The sequence below is a fragment of the Meriones unguiculatus genome, chromosome 8, assembly GCF_030254825.1.
Source record: "Meriones unguiculatus strain TT.TT164.6M chromosome 8, Bangor_MerUng_6.1, whole genome shotgun sequence".
In the NCBI taxonomy this organism is placed as follows: Eukaryota; Metazoa; Chordata; class Mammalia; order Rodentia; family Muridae; genus Meriones; species Meriones unguiculatus.
Genome location: NC_083356.1, coordinates 116,154,799 through 116,175,321, shown reverse-complemented (window position 1 = coordinate 116,175,321; position 20,523 = coordinate 116,154,799). Strand labels below are relative to the sequence as shown.

General features: G+C 43.4%; 1 protein-coding gene across 12 annotated transcripts in view; it reads left to right on the top strand.

The window, feature by feature from the left end:
- Osbpl6 (oxysterol binding protein like 6) overlaps nucleotides 1-20,523 on the top strand; it is a 163,337-nt gene that overhangs the window by 70,702 nt on the left and 72,112 nt on the right. For all 12 annotated transcript variants that reach the window (XM_060390421.1, XM_021649497.2, XM_021649496.2 and 9 more), the window contains exon 2: nucleotides 2,483-2,650. The gene's annotated coding sequence lies outside the window, so the exon portion shown is untranslated. The remainder of the gene's footprint in view (nucleotides 1-2,482; nucleotides 2,651-20,523) is intronic.

Here is a 20,523-nt window from a genome sequence, read left to right as displayed (position 1 = left end):
AGCTCTCTCTGTCCTTAGTCAGCATATATCCAGCCATAATATTCATTAGGGATAATTGTTTGTGTCTCGAGTGTGTAGTAATTTTTAACCCAGGGTGCCCAGCACCCTGGAAGGTCACAGCAGATGTCTACATGAACACGAACAGTTTCAGGGCAAGCCAGAGCTCCTTGATCTTGGCATTGTGTAACAGAACAAAAGCCTGCTCTTATCACCACATAGATTCCATTTCTTGTAAGGTACACACACGCCAAAACCTGGTAACTTTTCATTTTGAACTCTGGCCTGTGGTGTGTGTGTGTGTATGTGTGTGTGTGTGTGTGTGTGTGTGTGTGTTCTGAGATCTGCTCCCTGCTTCTGAGAGTGTACTTGCATGCGGTGTAGATTAGATACCAATAGAAGTAACTCTGGGGCCAGGACGACTGCACGTGTGTACACTAGACCAGAAGCCCAGGTCAGGGGAGTTGAGGGACAGATGGAGTTGATAGGGACGGGGCTTTAGAGTGACATTCCGAAGGCTGTATTGACCAAGACAGTAGAAGAAGGAAATTGAGAAGTGGGGACATGTTCCTTGGGAACAGGTCTGTTTTGCATAAGCTGTGAGGATGCCTGTAGGATGAGGGAAGAAGGAATGCCTTAGGTGGGAGCATCTCCCTCTTCTCTCTGAATTTCGGTGGAGGGATGGAGGGAAGGTTTGGAAACCTTGATTGTATCCCATGATCCTCTGTTCTTCTTTACTTTTCCATCTTTCTTTCTTTTTTTTTAAAGATTTTATTTATTTTATGTATGAGTGCTCTATCTGCATGTATGCCAGTATAGATGGTTGGGGGGTCACCATGTGCTTGGTGGGACTTGAACTCAGGACCTCTGGAAGAGTAGCCAGTGTTCTTAACCTCTGAACCATCTCTCCAGCCCATAGCTTTCCACTTTTCAAGTGGTAAGACGTTGCAGAGAATAACCAGGGGAGAAGATCGGGGTAGGGTTGTGTTAAAAGGACCTCTGCATAACCCAGGACTCTAACTATACTCCAGCCTTTAGTTTGTGCCAGAAGCTTGGCAGAATCCATCACTGGCACAAAAAAAATAAATAAATAAAAATAAAAAAATAAAAAAAAAGGAAAAGGTGGCCAGTAGAGTTTCTGTTCGGAAAATTTAGATTTTACCATCTGCCTACAATTAATTATGTAAGATGAAAGGGCATGAGTGGAATCCTCTGTGCCAAGGATAAAATGATGTTGTACAGAGCACCAAAACACAGTCTTGATGGATATTAACCACAGTCCATCTATGCCACCATCAAGAGCTGCAGATAAATTTTTTTACATCCGTAAAATATAACACACATCATAGACTGATTTTTGATGTAAGAGATAGAGGAATCTGGAAGAAATACTTTTTTGGCAGAAAGATATAACTTAACAAAGTTAGGCACAGTGGTTCCCTGGAATGCCAGCACTTAGGAAACTGAGGCAGGGGGATTTCCAGAAGTTCCTGTTGTTGACTACAGGATAAGACCCTGCATTATCCCTCTGTCCTTACAAAAGGAGCAACCAGTCCACCCACAGCGTTCATGGTGGACAGGCCTCGTGGTCTGTTAGCGAGGGGGTGGAGGACAGGCTTTGAAATAATTAAACCCGAGAAATAGTTTTTTATTTATATTTATTTACCTTTACCCAACCCTCAAGATAAGGTTTCACTGTAGAACCCAGGCAGCTCTCAAGATGGAGGTCCTCCTGCTCGGCCCCCCTGGAACTGGCAGTATGGATGTGGGTGGCAGCAGCTAGCTTGATGAACACTGTGAACGCTGTCTCGTGAAGAAGTGAGGTTGTCACAGAGGTCTGTGGCTTGAAGGAAAAAAACTGGCTGTTGTGTTTCAGGGTCAGAGGGTCACTGGTGAAGCTTCTGCTTTGGGGCTGGCTTCTTCCCTTATCCTTCAAGGAAGCATTTGCTTTCTCATGCTGTGGGTTTTCTGTTTTGTTTTGGGTTTTGTTGTTGTTGTTGTTTTTCTTTCCTGAGAGATAACGCCAAGTGAAAAGCTAGATTCTGCGATAGTATAGTCAGCAGCAGCGCCACTCTTGAAAGGCAAATTGGAGAAGACTCCCGGGTCTTATCAGAGCACTCTGATTGATGATTTCTGTGCCCCTGAGATGATCCTTCCTCACTGCCTAGCAGTCACGTTTCACTGGAAAGGTATGCTTGGGTTTCGACAGTGCACTTTACCCTCAGTGAGGATATTTGCTGTATCACATTGAAGAGTTCTTTCTCACTCAAGACTCCGGGCAGAGTGCAATTGTGAATCAGCAACGTGCCTGGGGCTCTGAGGAGAGCAGGGGTCCTACCCTTGCAGTTGTGTAAGACTGAGCCAATAAAAGCCATGGTGCCTGGTACAAACTTTCTCATGCAGAGCGCTGTGGGCAGGCATCTGCCGAGAGTGTCATGGACACTCTGTGGAGATGCCCTGTGTGACTGTCATCCCTCTCTTCCAGGTTCTGCTCCTTGGTGGGAAAACAGCAGAAGAAGACAGCTAAGGCACCACCAGTGCCAAAAGGCTGGCGGGCTGTGTCCCAAGAGCAGCTGAAGGCATCCAAGGCCGGTCCACCGAGAAGGAGGTCTAATGGTGCAAACAAGCCAGAGGACTTTGACACGAGGCAAAGGTGAGTGTGAAGAACGCAGCGCAGACCAGGCAGTGCTGAGAAACTTCAGATGGTGACAGCACATCACCAGGTCACAGGGAGCTGTTTCTTTATGCCGTCATGTACAGCTGATCTTAAAATAATATATCACTATCCTAGTTATTTTTAGTCATCTTCGGAAGAAGTTCTGTTTGACTTTTTCTAAAGGAAAGGACATAAATGTTTTAAGAATATTGGTTAGCTTTCATATTTTTATCTACAGTCTACTATGTGGAAGTGAGATACTACTGTTCACCTCTTGGGTGACAGCTTGCAGACCTCAGTGTAAACATAGCTGCCCGTATTATCTCCAGTTTCTTTATATGGCTGCATTCGGACAGCACTGTATGAGCATGAGTACTATATATATGTATATATACATATATGTACATATGTATCTATGTATGTACCATTTTAGTGGTAGGCATTGGGTTCTTCTGGTTTTGCCCATGAGACTGAAATGACGAGTACAGAGGCAGCCGTGTTTTGTTGTCGGCTTGTCATCTCTGGCATTTGTGCGTACTACACTCTTAGTGCCAATTTACAGGTCCCATTTGATGCATGAGGCCATGTGAGTCCGGCCTTCAGGATTTGGGTACAGCCCTCCTTGTTATCCGTAGCACTCTGCCTTCTTACATGGAAGGCTGTGGCGAAGTTTTGCAAGCTACATATCCCCTAGTCACTCTTGCTGTCCTGGCTGCATGCAGGGTGGTGATAGTGGTGATGACAATATAGACATATAATCTGGGCAACATCCTTCATGAATTCTAATGCTACCCTTTCCCTTTTACATGGAGAGGTCTCTCTTGGGAGCTTAGGAATCAAGGCTCACTGATAATTTAGTGTAATCATATAAAGTGAGACGTTTTCTGCTTGTAAATACATTAGTTCAAAAGACAGTTTGCAAACTAATAGGACACAGATCAACCTTTAGACCATTTTTTCATATTTAAAAAATCAGTTGACTACTTACAAACACTTCACAGAGAAAGTCAGAACCTCTACGAGAAAATGTACAATGTGATCTTGTTGCCGTGCTAATGATTACTATCTGATAGTCTTTAGCAGCCATCAATATTTAATCAACCAGCCCCACAGATCGATTAGTACAACCTGCCGGGCTCCTGCTTGAAAGCTGTGGCATTTAAGAGGTCTGCATTTCCCTTCCTTTTACACGAACCCATTTCTGTATACTTCAACGCAGTGGATTGTCTTCATTCTCTGCCATCATTTTGGCATTTATTATTTCCTATCAAGCGTGAACTTTGAGAACAGTCACTTTAGGGAGTTGCTAAGCTTAACTAGAAAGAAAGCTATTTCCAAGGTAAGAGGGCCCATTGATCTTGGGAGGGCTGATTAGCATAAGGAAGCCTGGATTGTTTTATCCAGACACTGCTGTTGGTATCCTTTTGTTTGGTTGGCTTTGTTTGTTTGTTTTTCCAAAACAGGGTTTCTCTGTATAGCTCTGACTGTCTTGGAACTCACAGTTGTCCTGTAGACAAGGCTGGCCTTGAACTCACAGCTCTGCCTGCCTCTGTCTCCCGAGTGCCGGCAGTAAAGGTGTGTGCCACCTCTGCTGGCTCTAAGTTGTTATCTTAAAAGTTGGGTATTTTATGACGTAAGTGTTCCATTATTGGATTTAGTTGTCATGCTACCAGGGATATAAAAGCGACTCACTGAACCGACTTTTCTTTGAATGACGTCTGTGGGGATTTAGAGTCCATTTTCTAGCTGGCACATCTGGGCCCAGGAGGAATTCAGTGAGCAATCTGTTATGCCCTTTACGTAAGCAAAATTTTGACACTGAGGAATATTACCATCAGAATTCCATGTGGGCAGTGTGCTATATTTAGTCAAGACTTTCCCCCAACTTGATCAATATATCACTGTAAATTAAAATTCATTCAGTAATACTGCTGTCAATTTGATATTAGACCCAATTGTGGGCCTTCACCGTGGAAACATTTTATGACATGAGTCATTATGGGATAGCACTTCTCTGTCCACATTAGCTAAACTCAAATATGGAAGACTCACATGCTCTCAAAGCAGTGTTTTCTTTAAAAAAAGAAAGAAGGTAAGAACAAAAAAAGGAAAATATTTTATTGGAGCAGCTAATTTACAGACGTTTCCCTATGACTTATTTTGATTATGTTTCTTAAACAGATTTTAAACCTAGGCTATCCATTTTCAAACATAAATAAAGAAAAATGTCTGAGTGTATTTTTTTATGTAGCTTAGGATTAGGGTTCTGTCTCATGGAGTTTCTTAAGTCAGTATGTCTAGTAGAATCTCAACCATATGCATAGGTGAAATGTGTATGAGTCCTCTGACTCTCAGACTTAAATTCATGGAAATAAAGGACTTGGGGATTTGTTCCCACACATTGGCTGAACAGAGACCTAACTATTTGGGGGACAAACTCTTTATAAGATGAGATTCAGGCCTGGGGAGATAGTTCTGCTGGTGAAGTGCTTGTTGCCTAAGCAGAGGGACCTGGGTTCAAATATTCAGCACCCATGTGACAACTGGCAGTTCATGTCTGCTGTCCTACGTCTTCTGAGGCAGGGAGGCTGCTGAGCCTGGCCAAGCAGTGAGCCCTGGGTCAGTGATGGAGCCTGTCTCCAAAGTATTGCAAGATATTTGATCCCATTGTGAACCCCAAAATTGTGAACTGTAAAACCCAGTTTCTTTGGTGTGGTTAAGCCCTATCACACACCTTTAGTCCAAGAACTTTCTGTTTATTGTAAACTGATGAGTATGGTGTGATTCACTCAGCCCTAGCGCACACCTTTAATTTAAGGGCTTCTGTACACAGAATTAGTAAAGTTAACCCTAGGTCAAGAGGCAGAGCAGGAAACCAGCTGACAGGGATTAAAGAGTAGGAGAGACTTTGAGCTGAGGGGTATTTAAGACAGTATGGAGAAGAAAGGGCTGTTAGCTCACGTTCTGTCTTTAGCTTAGGTTTTAGCTCCTCAGCTCCTTGGCTTTTTGGGCTTTGAGCTAGCAAGCCTTTGGCTTTGGGTTTGTTTGTTTGTTTGTTTGGCCTTTTCCTCCTGGCTGTCAGCCGAGCTACTGAGCCTTTTGTTCCATCCAGACCTGAGCTGAGAGGAAGGTTAACTGGTTACTTTCTCTGCCTCTCTAAGCTAGCAGTTTTTCACCCCAGCATCTGGCACCTGAGTCTATTGGTAAAATAGAATGGTTGGGATTTTTCTTCTTTTGAACAACACAAAAGGTTCATTTTTAGCAGATTGAAAAAAATAACCCAAAACTCGTATTTCATTTGGTTAATGAGTCTCTTCTTGGCTTTTATCTAGGATATTCCCCCCACACACACACACACACTCCTTCCGTTTTTCTTCCCCCAAGTCCTTCCCTTGCTGAAGAAACTAAACTACTTGGGCAACACAATGTTCCAGGTACCGAGTTTGACTGTTGTTAGGACTTTTTACAGTATAGTCTAAATAATTTACGTCTTGGAAGTGAGACCTTGGTTGGATTCAGAGACAGGAGTTCTGCTTCTGCCATGGTGAATGTCTCATGCATGCCTCCTGGTTCATAGGTTGGGCTGTCCCACCTCGAGTGACATCGTAGCTTCAGGGAGAAGACCCTTATCCCTTATTGTGGTCAGGGTTTGTGAACCTGAAGATTTTACTTGCCAAGATTTATTGCCTGAATATGTTGTTCCATTTGCACCAATAAAGTGGTGAGTCTTCTTCCCACCTGGCATTTATTCTACACCTATTTTTGGGGTGCATCAACAAAGCCCTTCCTTCCTCTGCAAATGTTTGCTGACCCTGAAGTAGTTCATATGAGAACAGCAGGATAGGCGCTTTGTGTTTTTCCCTGACAATTTCAGAATTGGTGCATCAGTTTCTTCCAAGGTAAGAAATGAATGATTTAAAACAATTTTTTTGTTTTAAAATATATATATATATTTTGCATTTTTAGGGGAGAGTTCTCCTTTTTTCAAGAGCATAATTGTAAACTTACGTGGTTTTTTTTTTTTTAAATTGTTGCAGTTTTTGTTGTTATTGATAACGCTCAAATAAAACCTGCTTTGTTCTCTGGAGCCCTTTGGGTTGGCTCCTATGTGTACTTATGCAAAGGAGAGCCTGCTGTGCCAAGTGAACTCAGTGAACTCTACTTCCCTCTCCTGTAATCAGCCCATCACAAGTCCAGAGTATCTCAGAAACACACTTGACATGGTAGTTTTGTTGGCTTTGTTTTGTGTTGTTGAAATCACAGGCTGCATCAGGGCTGCCTCTTGAGCATGTATACTTACTATTTTTAAGAACCTTGGTTCTGTGAGTGCAAAATGGATTTGAGAAACAATAGCTGAATGTTGAGAGTCATCGGTGTTTCCAGGCCTTTTTGTAGAATCTAGTAGCAGGGGCATACATTAAAATTAAGGATTATGCATTTTCTTAAGTGAGCATTATGGAGTTTTAATAAAATTTAATTACATATTTCTTTCCATTGAACAATCTTGTGGTTCAAAATAATATTATGAAGTTATTCAGCTTATCTTTTGGTTATGTAAAATAGCTTCAAATTAATAATTTGGGCTTACGTGACTAATTATTGCTCTACTCTTTGTAGACAAAGAAGTTAACTGTAAGGTTAATTTTTTTTAAAGATTTATTTATTTTATTGTGTATGCAATGATCTGTCTGCATGTACACCTGCACACCAGAGAAGGGCACCAGATCTCAGCATAGATGGCTGTGAGCCACCATGTGGTTGCTGGGAATTGAACTCAAGACCTATGAAAGAACAGCCAGTGCTCTTAACCTCTGAGCCACTTCTCCAGCCTCGTAAGGTTAAAATTTTAAAACATCTATTAGCATTATGAGTACTTTCAAATTTTATAAAAGTCAGAAGATGATTTTTTTCCCTTCAGTTTCTTTTTGGTGTTAATATTGGATATATTTTTTGGCATTGGGAGTTATTCTATTAAGTCTTTAGTTTGCCAGGAAATTTGAATTATTTAAACTCATTGCATCATAACCTGGAGGCATTCCAGGAGGGACAGTGGGCTCCTTGGAATCTTGGGATCAGTTTGCCATATTGAATGCATTTGTTAGTGTCCAACTCTTCCTCACAAGCTCCAGACTGAGGAAAGAGTTGTTGTCCAGATGCTACAGAGAATCTGAGGTTGCCCCATGTTCATCCCCCTGTTTCTTTTTATTTGACAAATGGATAATTTGTGTGTGTGTGTGTGTGTGTGTGTGTGTGTGTGTGTGTGTTTCTGGAATGATTCTTTTTTTCTTTGGATCAGATAGGGTAATCAAAGGCTTTGATTTCTAGATGCATTTTACGTCTTTTGTCTGTGGGAAAATATAAGCATTCATAGAAGATACAGGAAAAGTAGTCCTTCTTTTGTCCTTATCTCCATTGTTCCTCCCACCTGGCAGTTAATTCCTTGGACTTGAATCTTAGAGGTTGGAGCAGAAGAGGAAGTTAATGCCTCATTCGCCCATAGCCTTGTGATCTTTCAGTCTCACTTCCTACAGTGCCTTGTTCTGAATCACAACAGTGCCCAGTATTTGTGACTTTTTATTTTCAACTGTGTTTTTACAGAGAGAATGACTCATGCTGTATTCTTATTTTGAGCATTGTTTCAATTTTATTTCACTGACGTGGTGTCAGATGAATGAGGCTGCGAAGTGCTGTGTGAATGAGCCAGCACAGCAGCACAGGTTGACTTTGAGAGAGTGGGCTCAGGGCTCCGAGTAGTGCTCCTGCGAGGGCGACAGTGCAGATGACTAACACGAAGGCTTCCTGCGATCCCGCTGTGGATGACTGGTCACAGAAGGTTAACATTTCAGAACTCAGAGTCATGTGGATGGAGAGTATTCATTCAGTGAATCCTAGGATTGTGACAGAGGAACACAAGGAACAGGATATTAAGCTTCTGAGGGTAGATTGTACACTGGCACCCAAGTGATGTAACTGCTGAGGCAGGTGCTGTGGAGGAAGTGGGGAGAATACCGTGCCCAACGGGGGGCACTGTGCCTCCTCAGAGGTGATGCTGGGATTGAGAACTAAATGGCAATTTGCTAAATTGCTAAAATGTGACTAAATATTCACATTTTAAAAATAGGGAAGTATAGCACAGTTTACTTCAACACTAACTGCAGATTTGGCATTTGGGTTTATGTCCAAATCCCTCTTCTAAACTGTGAGCAGTTAAACCTCATCCCCTATTTTGTGAGTTTCTGAAGAGCCTGTGAAAACTGGACAGTGTCGTTGAAGATGGGTACAAGGGATGTTCTGAAATGTCCTTGAAACTTTCCTGCCAATCCCGAGTTGCTCCAAAAGAAAGCACTTAAGAAAAAAAAAAAATTCTTGTGAAGAAATGCCAAAATTTGCATCAAATCAAGTACAGTGTACCTCGGGTGTACGTAAGTGAAGAAGCCAGATAGATGTGTGCAGGAAGCTGGGGGCGGGGGTGGATGCTGGGAACCCGTTATTAGTAATGTCTGGGTCTTGGTCCCATGGTGCATCTTGAGACTAGACAGTCCCCTTTGCTTCAGCACTTCATTTTAACACGCAGTCCTTGGTAATCTAAAACCCTTACATATACAACTAACCACTTTCCTTCCTTTAGTGCTTAATTAATATTTCCCATTTTTACTTGCTTCTTTTCACAATCCAGTGAATCTAGAGAATAGCTTTTTCATCAGTGTGTGTGAGCCACTGAACTCCATAGACAAAATACAGAGCCATGTTTTAAACTTTCTGCAGATTAAGCTAAAGATAGATTACTGATTTAAATGTAAAATTATAAGGCTTACAGGAAAACTAGGATAAAGTCTTTAGTATCTAAGACAACAAAAACGTTCTTAGGCCTGTTCCTTTTTTAAAAATTTTAATCCTTTTATACTTTTGAGTACTTTATTCAAACAGCAAATAATAATAAAGTCTTCAGGCAGGGGGAGAATTATCAACATTCACCTTGACATCATCCCCTGGATTTCCTGATTTAGTTTGCATTTTACTTGATTTTTTTTCTTCCAATTCTCTCACTAGGTCTTTATAGTTAGAATAAATAAATGCATTGGCTTATTCTATGAATATTCTTATCTTATAATCATTCACAAATTCCATCAATTTTTAACCTAATCAAGAAGCAGATATGTTTTTTTAAATAAGCATCTTGGAACAGGTATGTTTTCAGATTTTATTTCAAAGGCAGAAAGAAAGTAGGTGGGGCAGTGTTTGTCTTGTATTTCAAGTAATGCATGATAGACAGATTTTTCAAAGCCAGCCTAATGATGATTTTTAAAAAGTTTTCTTTTCTTATTTGTGTGTGTGTGTGCTCACATGCACATGCCTACCACAGCATGCCTGTGAAGTCACAGGACATAGTTGCAGGAGTAAATTCTCTCCTTCACCAAGTGAGTCAGAGGGCTCAAACACAGGTGGCCAGACTTGGCCACAGACACTCTTACCCTCTGAGCCAACTCTCTGGTGCTCAGTTAATTTTATACTCTGTTGGAGGAGATAGAGAAATCTGAAATTGGCGAGAACAGTTAAGATCATAATCCCTTCCGTAATTGAATCGCTCACTGTTGCACTGTGGGACCCCACCCTCCGTTTTTTGTTTGTTTGTTTGTTTGTTTGTTTGTTTGAGGTCTGGATTAGTTTAGCAATTTACCTTGCAGGGATGTGCTCAGGATCACATCCAGCCTGTGGGGTCATCTGTGGGCACTCTGTAGTAGACATTTGTGGTGTTTACCAAGCTTCGGGGTGTAAGGGGAAGTAGGGCGTCAAGTGACATTTCACACCATCCTGAGCTCCCTCACGCACTGCACTGTCTTTGTCACAGGATGCGCTCATGGCTGAGCTTTACCACTTTGAAATATGCTTTCCAGTTTTTTCAACTGGTTGGCCTCCAAATTCTGTTGCTGTTGTCTTCTTGCCCTTACAGGATTTTAACTTAAAAAAAAAAAAATCAACCCTTTCTGTGTCATCAAAGGCAGTCTATAGAGTCAATGTAATTTTCTTAAAGCTCCAGTGACAATCGTCACAGAGATACAAAAAGAAAATCCTAAGATTTATACAGAAGCACAGAAGACTTTGGATCGCAAAAAGTAATCCCTAGCTAAAAGAATGCTGCTGAAAGTGTTGCAACAGCAGATTTTAAGTCATAGCACAGAGACATCATCATCATCGTAATAATAGTAACAACATCCCAAAATAGTCTTGCCACAAAAGACACTTAGATTAATGGAATAGAATAAAAGACGAAGACTCGGGGGGCTGGAGAGATGGCTCAGAGGTTAAGAACCCTCATTGTTCTTCCAAAGTTCCTACATTCAATTCCCAGCACACGGTGGCTCAGAACCATCCATAGTAAGATCTGGTGTGCAGGCAGAATGTTGTATAAATAGACAAAGACTCAGAGTTAAATCCACATAGCAATAGCCACCTTTTTTTTTTTTTTTTTTTTTTTTTTTTTTTTTTTTTTTACAAAGATGCCCCAGACTGATAGCCTCTGGTTTGAATGATAATGGTCCCCATAGGCTCATATATTTGAATACGTGGTCTCTAGTTGGTGGAACTGTTTGGGAAGGACTGGAAGTTATGGCCTTGTTGGGGGTGGTGTGTCACTGGGGTGAGCTTTGAGGTTTCAAACACCCACACTGTACACAGCCCCCACCCTGGCTCTTTTGGATCAGGTGTAAGCTCTCAGCCACTGCTCTACCATCATCCTGCATCTCTGCTGCCGTGCTCTATACTGTGATGGTCATGGACTCACCCTCTGAAACTGTAAGCCCCAAATAAACTCTTTCTTCTTGAAGTTGTCTTGGTCATGAGGCCTTCTCACAGAGTAAAAAAAGTACCTGAGACATTCTTCAACAAATGGTGCTAGAAAAACTGGATAGCCACATAAGAAAAATGAGCTGGACCTGTATATTTCACTGAATTGTTAGATAAATGTCAGCATAAATTGAAGATGAAGGCACATGGAAGGGATTCTTGGCAAGGACTGCAGGAGCTCAGGAAGTGAAGCCTAGATAACCATGGAATCAAAACATGTCTCCACAGCAAAGGGAATGATTAATCAACAGAAAAGACAGCTTCTAGGATGAAAGAACATTCTATCTATACATTAGACAGAGGATTGATATCTTGACTAAAAGAACTAAAAAACCCAAACACCAGAATCCCAAATAGCCCAACCAATAAATGTGCTAACAAAACAACAGCTAACAGATTAGGTAGAAATGGCCAATAAATACACAGAAAAAAAAGTTCAACGACCATTAGGGAAATGCGAAGTATCCCATTAAAATTCTATTTTAACCCAGTCGGGATGGCTACCAGTCTCAAAGCAGACAACAGCAGATGCTGGCAAGGATGTGGGCAGCCCTTATACGCTGCTGGAGGGAATGCACGTTGGTGCAACCACTGTAGGAATCAGTGTGACGCTTCCTCCACGTAGTACAAGGAGAACTAACATATACCCTGCTTACCACTTGTGGACATACACCCAAAAGAATCTAAGGCCACATACCATACAGGTGCCGACAGATCCGTGTTTAATGTAGCACTTCACAAGAGTCGTGGAATCCTAAGCCTCTGTCTGCAGATGAGCACAGGGATGCGGCATGTGTGTGCTGCAGTTTTATTTAGCCCCAAAGAAGACTGGAATTATGCTTTCTGCTGAGACCTAGCTCTGACTGGAGATCATCATCTCTATAAATCAGAACTATCCAGCCAGCCGTAGTGCTTGTCAGCTTCTAAGTCCAGCAGAGGCAGAGGCAGGAGAGCGGTCACAAGCCCATGCCAGCTAGGGATGTATAGCGAAACCCCATTTCAGATAGCAGACAAACAAACACACAAAGAAAAACAAAGGACAAATATTTGTGTATTTTTCTCTCATTGGCAGTTTCCTACAATTCTTCATAGGTTCCATTTTTGAGCACATATATGAGAGGCCTCATTGCAAATGCAGAAGGGAGGCTTGGAGAAAGGGGGAGGGGCTTTGAAAGCAGGCAGTGGGAAGGGTGTGGATATCCTCAGAGCACGTAACATCCTTGAATGATGCTGTCTGCGTGTCGCCCAGCACTGTCATGCTGTGATGATTATATACCAATAAAAAACGATTTAAAAAATTTTAAAAGCTCAGCTGCCCTTTGTGTTTTAGTTTCGGAATGAAGTCGGTTTTGTATTTAGCCTGTCAGCTTTACACCAGTGTCTGTGTGTGAGTGTCCCTTTTACACCACTTCATTCCTTCTCGTTCGCATGAAATGTCAGTAGACAATCTCAGGATTGCCCCTTCACTGTTGTATCCTAGGCTGGTTTCATACTAGCAACAATCCTCCTGCCTCAGCCGCCCAGGTGCCAGGATTATAGGTATGTACCATCAAACTCGGCTTAAAATTAACCATAATTAGCGTGGTATTTGTTCATTCTCCTATCTTGTGCTGGTGTTTGGATCATGTTTCCTATGAGTTGGGATTGATTGCTTTCATAATCCTTGAGGCTTTTCCAAACATGAAAATAAAACATCAGTGCAAGATTCATGTCCTTGTGAACAGTATAGGGACATGTATGCCCCAGCCCTGCTCTGTGCAGTGTCAGGAGGACCTCTAAAGCCTGAGAGGAGCAGGAGAGCACACAGTAGGCTCCAGACCTCGGCAGTACGTACCCACAAAGGTGAGCACAAGCCAATTAAATGACTTCATGAGGCTGAAGTGTGTGGGGCCCTGCAGGAGGCCTCATATGCCAGTTCTTCTTTCCCTGACCTAACCGTGAGGGAGCAGTGATCAAAAGAAACACTCACACTGGGTCTGCAAGTTGGCCCTGTAGACGCCATGCATCTGCAGAGCAAGCAGCGTAAACCTTGTCATTCTAGAAGGGCAGCAGTTCCTCAAGGTTCTGACCACGAGATGTGTGTGATTAAGCTGGATGATGTCCAGTAATTAGTAGGTGGCAGGTGCCACAGCTGTCGGCAGCCCGGCTAATCTGTCAGCTGTGTTTTCAAGGAACTGCTGCTGTCAAGTCTTCCCTGTGTCTCCTGGGTAACTCTGCACCAGGAAGGATAAAACCTAATAATGCCCCAAGGCCCTTAGGTTCCATTAGTAACCTAGCAGGTCTTTTTTTTTTAGGAGGTTTTCTCTTGGGAAGGTGGAACTCTGAATAGTCTTTTCCGCCAGTGACTTCTGAACAGATAAGAAACAGATAAGAGTTTGCTGTTCATTTACGTTATTTTGGGTTATCTTCCAGCAGACACAGTGATATCAGAGCCTCGCCCGAGAGCGGTTATCTGCGGGCCGCTTGTGAGCACGGTCAGCCGTGCTTAATGGACGTCATGGTGGGGTTGGAATCTAAGTGGCGTGAGAAGCCCGGTGCACATCCCGAGTGGTGTTTGTGGCTCACGACGCACAACTGCAGTGACAGAAGTCATATCGCCCCTTCCCTCAGGGTGCTGCAGAATCCTGTCAGGAAAGAGCCTGACGATGAAATCTGGCTGCAGCATAGTGTAAAATGGCGCCCGTGTGTTGTACAAGTCAGCATAGCCGACCCTGGGGGAGAGTTTTGATGATCACTCACGCACACGCACACACACACACACACACACACACACACACACACACACTTGTACTTTACAATTGTAAGTGTAGAGTCTTGTGGCACCGAGTGAATTCACATCCACCACCCATCCCCAGACTGTTCTCCTTTTCCGAGCTGGAACTATAGACCTAGCCCGGTAGGCACCAGCTGTGTTTCTCGTCTCCTGAGAATCCCGAGAGCCACCGTGCCTGTTGTTTGTGTAACTCTGGTGACTCCGGCTGTCCAGCAGAAATGGAATCACGCAGCACCTGCCCCATGGCGTCTGCCTTGCTCGTGTGGCATGCTGTCTTCAGGCCCTCATGGTCGCCATTCTGAGTAGCTGTATCTGGAAAGAACCACAATCTAGATATGGAGCGCACAGCTTTGAGGGATTTTCTGCTTGGTTTGAAGTGGATGAAGCCACTTCTGGGCCATAGGAAGACACACACCTTTGACCTGGGTCTTGGGGAGGGGAGACACATGCCTTTGCTTCAGATTGTGAGTCGGGGAGACACATCTTTAATGTGGACCCCCCACCTGCTAGAAGTTCCTGTAAGGGCTTAGGAGAAGGAAGCATTCGCTCTTGGCCTGCTTGTCCTCCTCGCCTTGCTGGCACATTTGTTCCCTCCCTGGCATTGGTGCGTCCTTCTCTCGGATTCCAGTGTGAACAGGAGACCAGCTGACACACCCAGTCTTGTGGGACTGAGCAAATGCTAGAATTTTGGACATCCCCTTCACAGTTAGCCGTTGTTGGAGGAGTTGGACTGCAGCTTGTATGTAGGTCATTCCAGCAAATTCATATATATTTATATATATGAGAGAAAGAGCTTCATTCCATAAGTTCTGTGACCCTAGAGAATTCCAGCTAATACGACCATGTTGTCATCCATTGCAGAACTTCCCTTCTCTTTAAGTAATATCCCGTTCTGTGAACACCCCATACTTTATCTACTCCCTGTTGGATGTTGAGGTTGTTTGTGATACTGAGTGTACAGTATGTGTTACAACCTTCATTTCTTTTTGTCACTTGCCTGGAGATAGGATTAGTCACATGGTGACTCTGTGTGGAAACATTCAAGGAATAGATGATCCACTTACAGCAGCTACAGCATTTTTTTAAAAATTTCTGTCAGCAGTGTGTGAGAGTTACTCAAGGGACATTTCCAACTTTAGTGGACCCATCAACACCCCTCAGCTCCATGTGGAGAGTGGTTATTTTGACAGAAAACTCCTCCAGAAAATAGGACACCGTCTAGGTCAAATGCTGCCTGAATAAGCATGTATACAAACTGGACAAGAATTTAAGAATGGTAAGGTCATAGAGTAGAGGCTAAAGTTTTTGTTTTCTGTTGTTCTTGCTTGTTAGCTTCATCAGGAACTATTTCTCAGGATTGTTTTTCCTTTTTCACATTTCCTTTTTTGAAGGTCAAAACCCAGTGATGAGTCTTTCAGGGGTCCTCTGTGGTAGGGTCCTGTCCTGTTCCCTGTTTTCTTCCTCTTCCACTGTCTATCCTGTTTCCCTTTCTGAATGAGGATTGAGCATCTTACCCAGGGTCCTCCTTGCTTAGCTTCTTTAGGTGTACAGATTTTAATATGTTTATCCTATGTTATATATTTAATATCCTTCTGAACTGTAAGCCCACAATAAATTCATTCTTCTATAAAACTAAAACAAACAAACAAAAACAGTGATGAATGAAAAGTGACAGACCAGTCTTTAAAAATGAGTGCTAGCAAAGTGACTGGGGGACAGTAAGAAAGTGGCTCAAGTCAGGAGGGCCCGTGGCCCATGTACCCATCTGAGGCATTGTCCCATCCTCCCTTTAAGTTAAATACTACACAGCCTCTGTCCTCAAGGTTCTCTCAGCTGTAGCAGATAACAGTTCTTTCAAAATGGAGACTGTCTGTGGTGGCTGTAATAGCAAACGGATGGAAACCCAACTGAGGGTTGCTTGTATAAGCTTCCCAGGCCCCATTTTCCTCATCTGTACAGAGTAAAAGTGCAGTGTTCCTATAGATGGGAAGTCCGGAGCAGGCTCAGCTCACGCAGGCTCTGAAGAAGAGCCAGAAGAGCCAGCTGCCTTCACCACCTTTCCCTTGACATGACAGAGAAAGCTAATGGAGGGCATGCTCTTCTCTTTTTAGGATGCTCACCTTAAATAATTTTTCATTATTCAGTTGCTTTAATTATTTAAGCATGGGATCAGAGTGTGTTTTGTTGTTTTGTTGTTGGTGGTGGTTTTTTGGTTTTTGTTTGTTTGTTTGTTTTTTTGAGACAAGAGTTTCTCTGTGTAGTCTTGGCTGTCCTGGAACTGTACACCAGTCTGGCCTCAAACTCACAGAAATCCTTTTATCCCTGCCTCCCAAGTACTGGGATCAAAGGCCCTCACCACCATGCCTGGCTTCTCTTACTGTTTTCACCGTGTAATTCTGGCTGGCCAGGAACTCGCTGTGTAAACTAGTGTGGCCTCAGACTCACAGCTGTCTATCCGAGTTTGCCTCCCAAGTGCTGGGGTTAAAGGCGTGCATCACCACTCCTGCCTGTTTTCCTGTTTCAGTCCTGAGATAAGTTGTTCACTTGCAGCCCAGCAAACCCCTGAGTGCTGGAATTACTCTGCGTGGCCTCTGCTAAAATTTTCTTTGTGTTGTTTTATAACTCATTGAGAAATGTTTCAAAAGTGATATACTCTTTGTTAGTTACAAAACTAACTGCAGTCTGGAAAAGAATGGCTGGCGGGAGGAGGTTTAGAGGCAGTTCAAGATAACAAGTCTTACTGCAATCTCTTTTTCTCACCCTAGCACTAACCAGGCCTGACCTGCTTAACTTCTCAGATCAGAGGAGACTGGGCATGGTCAGGGTGGTGTGGTCATAGGTACCTCGATGTCCTTCTGACAGTTACTGAATTGTCACAAATTTCATCTCAGGTAGAAAACTTAAGTTAGGTTGAAAAGAAAATGTAATTATTAAATGGAGGGGCATAGGTCCCAATTAGTAATGCATTCGTTCAAACGACAGTTTTCGGATAAAGACAGCAACACTGTAATTTCACAGAGGTCTGTTCTTAGAAAATGACAGATTTAAAGTAATGTTCAGAGACGTCCACATGAATAATCACAAATAAGGAACTAGAACTAGAACAAGGACGGTGTAAATCACTGAGGAAGATTTGCGGTGCCTGGAAGAACCAGAAGCAGTGTGGGGGCACACAGACAGGCAGGAGGACCTGGGGACCCCGTCTCAAAACCCAAAGCAATGAAAACAAGAGGCACGGTGGGATCAGGGAAGGGGAAGCCTTTGTTGTGTGGCTTTTACTACAGGGAAGCCATAAGTAGAGTGGAATGAGGAATTCTTTTTCCTTGCTGGGACAGATCTGTTGTTTACCAAGATTTTATGAAACCTGTGTAGTGATTTTCCTACATGTGGCTAGAGTTATGGGAAAATATATAATCAGGTTTCCTTTCGTGTTTTTTTTTTTTCAGGAAATCTTTTCTCTTAATTTTAATTTATTCATTCTACATCCTGATGGTAGCCCCCTCCCTCCTCTCCTCCCAGTCTCAAACTCCTGTTTCCCCTCCCCTACTCCTCAGAGAACCTCCCCAGCATATCAGGTTGTTTCAGGACCGAGCTGATCCTCTTCCCCTGTGGCCTGGCCAGGTAGTCCCACCTGGGGAAAGTGATTGAAAAGCAGGAAAACCGAGCCCAAGTCAGAGTCAGCCCCTGCTCCCCTTACCTATGTGAGGACCGAATGAATTTGTGCAGGGGGACAGAAGCTGAAACTGACCAAGGAGGACTGCTCCTGACCGGCTTGCTCTCCGTGGTTTTGTTCTTATTAAACCCAGGGGCCCGCCCAGCAGTGGCACCGCCCACGGTGGGCTAGGCCCTCCCACATCAGCCATCAATCACTGACGCACCCACGAAGGCCGCGCACAGGAGTGCCTTTATTCACGGTGTGTTTCCAAGTTTCTCTTGAGCTCATCCCATATACCACATCCAGTTAGAAACAAAGTGCGTCAGGGAACGTATACCGACCTCCGTGAACACTATTACCTCCCTCTTCACGGTACTCTGCTTCACAGAAACGACAGGAAACTCAAATACATTTTAACATGTTTGATTTATGCTTATCCGTACAACATATTTCTATGTTTTAAATTATTTAGAAAATTTAACTTTTCATTTAACATACAGTCTTTGTCTTTGGGGCATTTCATCCTGATTTTTGTCAAATACATAAATTTGTAAAATCAACCGTAGGGTAACTTTAAAAAAACTTGAATTCTCTAATTCTGAAGAAATGCCTTTTTCAAATGGAAATGGCTTTATTATTAGCTAATTTATACCCATAGTAAAAAGAGCATAAATATATTTTTAAATTGGGTGGAGGGGCTTGCTTCTGTCTGTCTCTCTGTGACTGTGTGTTTGATTTTTGTAATTGCTTCATGACTTTCTTAGCAAAATAACTGAGTTACAGTTGTCCAAGTCAAGCTCTCTGGAAAGGGCGAAGACCTTAGACGCCACAAGCAACCTGTTGCTTATTTATGCCACTTCCTTTGGGAGTCGCCCCAGTCTCTGTCTATATTGTTATCATATTTATCTTAATGATTTGCACGAATTTTTCATTTACTCATTTTTATTTTATGTTCATTGGTGGTTTGCCTTCGTGTATGTTTGTGTGAGGGTGTCAGATCTTGAAGTTACAGACCGTTGTGAGCTGCCATGTGGGTGCTGGGAATCGAACCTGTGTCCTCTGGAAGATCAGTCAGTGCTCTTAACCACTGAGACATCTCTCCAGCCACAAAGTAATAGTTTTTGTTGTTGTTTTCTTTAATTGTTTGTTTTGTTTTGTCTCTGTGTAGCCCTGGCTGTCTTGGAACTCACTGGGTAGACCAGGCTGGCCTTGAACTCAAGAGTTCTGCCTGCCTCTGTCTCTGGAGTGCTAGGATTAAAGTCGTGTGCTGCCCCCCCCCGCCCTTCCCCCCACCTCCACCCCGACTCCCAGGGAAGATTTAGATATTAGGTGTATTACCATGTGGTCCACAAACTTCCCATGCTGAGTTCCGTTAAGAGAGCACCCAAATGCAAAGCGCAGCCTCTCTCTGCTCCTCTTCTTTTCCCTCCGTTATCCTTTCACCACCTGCCAGATTTGGAAGCTGAGCTCCGAGAACGTAGCTCAGAACAGAACGTGGTCTACCATGTTGCAAAGTCCATTCCCAGCGCCTGCACCTCAGTAACCAAACCTCAGGTGAAGGCTGGACACAGCCTGTGGCCGAGGTGTCCCAAACTACATTCCTCACGTCCCTTGTGAGCACATGCCTGAGCTGTGCTCCCTGACAGTGGCAGCAAACACACCCGTGAGTAGATCCACAATGGCTGTGTTCATAGGCTGCAGCCAGGCGGGTGTCTGGCCTGCACCCCAGGCTAACCCATTAGGTACATCCCTTCCAGCCTTACCTTTATCGTTCACACAAGGAGGACTATGCAAGCTTTAGCTGGAGCTGAGGCAGTTAGCTGAATATTTGTACAGCACTCAGCACAGTGCTGAGCACATGGAAGATAATGACCTTAGTACTGATAACAGCTGCTTCTATGTACGTACCTAAGAGAGATTGTTCTTGGACCCTACATAAGTTTGTGGCATTTTATGTCCTTCTGAATTGTCTTGTTTGGGGGGGCTTTTGCTTTTCTTTTGAGAGTGGGTCTAATTCCAGCGTAGGATGCCCTGGAACTCATTTTATAGCTCAAGCTGGCCTCAAACTTAGAGCAATCCCCCTGCCTCTTCAATATTTGGAGTACAGCTGTGAGTCACAGTGCCCTGCTTTGAGTTACGTCTTTTGAAAGTATTTCGTCCCCTGGAACTACTGGAAATTGAACCTGGGACCCCATGCATGCTAGACAAGAACAGTACCACTGAGCTACAGTCTCAGCCCTTGCACCAAATCTGTTACCCAGAAAATATGCCTTAATTTCCAGCATTCATGTTTTGAGTTTCTTTGTGCATCAGTGGGTGGGTGTGTACTGTGTGTGTGCCCATGCAGGCCATATTTTATTTTGAAACAGGTTCTCTCACTAAACCCAAAGCTCACAGGCATAACCTAGAGTTTGACAGTAAGGCCAGCAAGCTCCTGCTCTCCCCAGCCCCCGCTTCTGCAGGTGTGGGCACACCTGCCTTTTATGTGGGCAGCTCGGATGCCTGCACAGCAGAGTTTGGCGCCCTGAGCAAGCCCCCAGCCCTGTTTGAGTATTTCAGATGGACAGTTACATCATGCTCTCGCTCACACTTTAAGGA